Here is a 4494-nt window from a genome sequence, read left to right on the forward strand (position 1 = left end):
GTGATGTCATGCCACGCCTGACGTAGTCTGACCGTGTGTGCTGCCCAAGGACGGTGATGTCATGCCATGCCCGACGCCGTCCGATCGTGTGCTGTCCTATAGCGGTGATGGCATGTCACGCCCGACGTCGTTCGACCGTGTGTGCTGTCCAAAGGCGGTGATGTCATGCCACGCCCGATGTCTTTCGACTGTGTGTGCTGCCTTAAGGCGATTATGGCAAGCCACGCCAGACATAGTTCGACCGTGTGTGCTGCCCAAAGGTGATGATGGCATGCCACGCTCGACGTCGTTCGACCATTTGTGCTGCCCAAAGGCGATGATGGCATGCCACGCCCGACGTAGTTCAACCGTGTGTGCTGCCCAAAGGTGATGATGTCATGCCACGCCTGACGTCGTTCTTCCATGTTTGTTTTCCCAAGGCGTTGATGGCATGCCACACTATACGTCGTTCGACCATGTTTCCCATCCAAGAGCAATGATGGCATGCCACACCCGACGCCGTCTGAGTGTGTCCGCTAGTCCAAAGGCGATGATGGCATGCCACGCCTGACGTCGTTCAACCTTGTTTGCCGTTCAAGGGCTATGATGGCTTGCCACACTCGACTTCGTTCGACCGTGTGTGGTGTCCAAGGGCCATGACGGCATGCCATGCCCGACGTCGTTCGACCGTGTGTGCTGCCCAAAGGTGATGATAGCATTCTTGCCCGACGTCGTTCGACCGTGTTTGCCATCTATGAGCTATGATGGTATGCCACGCCCGACGTCATTCGACCGGTGTGCTGCCCAAAGGCGATGATGGCATGCCACGCACGACGTCATTCGACCGTGTGTGCTGTCCAAAGGAGGTGATGTCATGCCACGCCTGATGTAGTCCGACTGTGTGTGCTGTCCAAAGGCGGTGATGTCATGCCACGCCCGATGTTGTCTAACCGTGCGTGCAGTTCAAGGGAGGTGATGTCATGCCATGCCACGCGTCGTTCGACCGTGTGTGCTGTCCAAAGGTGGTGATGTCATGCCACGCCTGACGTAGTCCCACCATGCGTGCAGTCCAAGAGCGGTGATCTTGCCACCATCAGTGTGGATGTTGGGGGTGCTGCTAGCGCCATCTCCTTCGTTCGTCATTCTCTTACGATGAACCTGCTCTGATACCAATTGTCACAGACTTTTCAATTTGGACAATACTCCGTGCGGCACTTGACGGTTTGCTCACGATTCTTTCACGATCTCACAAACTCAAGTTAGCCTTTCACTACTTTGGATCGCTAAGAGAAATAGAAGGAAAGACAAAAGACTGTTTTGGAAGAAAAGACTTGTATTCAAACGTTGGTGGATGTATTACAAATACAATGACTACCTATTTATACTACTCTAAACACTAAGAGTAAGTTAATACTATACTATATACAAGCCCCTAAGTCCATGCCCACAATACATGCTTCTAAGTCTTCCAAAAAGGGACTCCTAGCTGCTCCCTAGTTTGCCCCACGTTCCAGAGGCAAACCCCTCTAAGGCTGGAACCTGCCGCCTCCCCACATGCTTTAACTGCTGAAACGGCCGTAACTGATGAAACGGCTGTAACTGCTTAAACTACCTCTAACGGCTGAAACGCCTGACCCTCTGTCTGCTGCATGCTTGGACGCCTGCCCCTTTGCCTGCTGGCCGTTTTGGGCTGTTTGTCCCCCTTGCAGAGGCTGCTGGCTGCGTAGATGGGTCGCGATCTTCCTGGGTATCTAGCGGGTCGTGACAGTGTGTTGTACAAAGGCGTGAGATGTCATGCCACGCCCGACATCTTTCGACCGTGTGTGCTGCCCAAAGGCGATGATGGCATGCCCTACCCAACGTCGTTCGATCGTATGTGTTATCAGAAGGCGGTGATGGTATGTCACACCTGATATCGTTCGACCATGTTTGCCGTCCATGGGCTATGATGGCATGCCACGCCCGATGTCGTCCGACCGTGTGTACTGCCCAAAGGCGATGATGGCATGCCACGCCCAACGTCGTCGACCATTTGTGCTGCCCAAAGGCGATGATGGCATGCCACGCGCGACGTAGTTAGACCGTGTGTGCTGCCAAAGGTGATGATGGCATGCCACGCCCGATATCGTTTGACCGTGTGTGCTGTCCAAAGGTGGTAATGGCATGTCACGCCCGACGTTGTTTGACCGTGTGTGGTGTCCAAAGGCGGTGATGTCATGACACGCCCGACGTCTTTCGACCGTATCTGCGGCCCAAAGGCGATGATGGCATGCCACATCCGACGTCGTTCGACCATGTGTGTTGTCTAAAGGCAGGTATGTCATGCCACGCCCGACGTAGTCCTACCGTGTGTGCTGTCCAAGGGCGGTGATGGCATGCCACGCCCAACGTAATCCGACCATGTGTGTTGTCCAAGGGAGCTGATGGCATGCCACTCCCGACGTTGTCCGACCGTCTGTGCTGCCCAAAGGAGATGATAACATGACACGCCCAACGTCGTCCTTCTGTGTGTGCTGTCCCTAGGCGTTGATGCAAGCCACGCTCTACGTCGTTCAACCGTATTTCCCGTCCAAGGGCGATGTTGGCATGCCACACCCGACGTCATCCGACTGTGTCAGCTAGTCCAAAGGCGATGGTGGCATGCCACGCCCGAAGTCGTTCAACCTTGTTTTCCGTTCAAGGGCTATGATGGCATGCCACGCCCGACTTTGTTCAACCGTGTGTGGTGTCCAAGGGCCATGACGGCATGCCACGCCCGACATCGTTCAACAGTGTGTGCTGCCCAAAGGTGATGATGGCATTCCATGCCCGACGTCGTTCGACCATGTTTGCCGTCCATGGGCTATGATGTAATGCCACGCCCGACGTCGTTCGACCGTGTGTGCTGCCCAAAGGCGGTGATGTCATGCCACGCTCGACGTAGTCCGACCGTGTGTGTAGCCCAAGGGCGGTGATGTCATGCCATACCCGATGTCGTCCGACCGTGTGTGCTTTCCAAGGGCGGTGATGTCATGCCATGCCCGATGTTGCCGATTGTGTGTGCTGTCCAAGGGTGGTTATGTCATGCCATGCCTGACGTCGTTCAAGCGTGCGTGCCGTCCAAGGGCGGTGATGCCATGCCAAGCCTAACGTCGTTTGACCGTGTGTGCTATCCAAGGGGGGTGATGTCATGCCACGCCCGACGTCGTCCAATCGTGCGTGCTGTCGTAGGGCGGTGATTTCATGCCACGCCCGATGTCGTTCGACCGTTTGTGCTGCCCAAAGGCGATGATGGCATGCCACGCCCGACGTCGTTCGACCGTGTGTGCTGTCCAAAGGCAGTGATGGCATGTCAAGCCCGACGTCATTCGACCGTGTGTGCTGTCCAAAGGCGGTGATGTCATGCCATGCCCGACATTGCCGATTGTCTGCACTGCCCAATGGTGATGATAGCATGCCACTACCGATGTCGTTTGACCATTTGTTCTACCTTAAGGCGATGATGGCATGCCACGCTTGACGTCGTTTGACCGTGTGTGCTGCCCCAAGACGGTGATGTCATGCCACACCGGACGTTGTTCGACCGTGCGTGTTGTCCAAAGGCGGTGATGTCATGCCATGCCTGACGTCGTTTGACCATTTTTGCTGCCTTAAGGCAGTGATGGCAAGCCACGCCTGACGTCGTTCGACCGTGTGTGCTGTCCAAAGGTGATGATGGCCTGCAACACCTGATGTTGCTGATCGTGTGTGATTTCCAAGGGCGGTGAAGTCATGCCACGCCCTATGTTGCCGACCGTGTGTGCTGTCCAAGGGCGGTAATGTCATGCCACGCCCGATGTTGCCGACTGTGTGTGCTGCCCAAGGGCGGTGATGTAATGCCACGCCTGACGTAGTTCGACTTTTTGTGCTATCCAAGGGCGGTGATGGCATGCCACGCCCGACATTGCCGACTGTGTGTTCTGTCCAAGGGCGGTGATTCCATGCCATGCGCGACGTTGCCGACCGTGTGTGCTGTCCAAGGGCGGTGATGTCATGCCACGGCCGACGTTGCCGACCATGCGTGCAATCCAAGGGCGACGATGTCATGCCACGCCCAACGTCGTTTGACCGTGTGTGCTGCCCAAACGCAATGATGGCATGCCACGCCTGAAGTCTTTTAATTGTGTTTGCCGTCCAAGGGAGATGATGGCATGCCAATCTCGATGCCGTCCGATTGTGTGAGCTAGTCCAAAGGTGATGATGGGATGCCACGCCCGACGTTGTTCGACCATTTGTGCTGCCCAAAGGCGATGATGGCCTGCCACGCCCGACGTTGTTCGACCGTGTGTGCTGCCCAAAGGTGATGATGGCATGCCACGCCCGACGTTGCTGATCATGTGTGCTGTCCAAGGGCGTTGATGTCATGCCACGCCTGACATTTCCGACCGTGTGTGCTATCCAAGGGCGGTAATGTCATGCCACGCCCGATGTTGCCGAAAGTGTGTGCTGCCCAAGGGTGGTGATGTCATGCCACGTTCGACGTAGTCCGACTGTCTG

This window comes from Solanum lycopersicum, chromosome 11 (assembly GCF_036512215.1).
Source record: "Solanum lycopersicum chromosome 11, SLM_r2.1".
Classification (NCBI taxonomy): Eukaryota; Viridiplantae; Streptophyta; class Magnoliopsida; order Solanales; family Solanaceae; genus Solanum; species Solanum lycopersicum.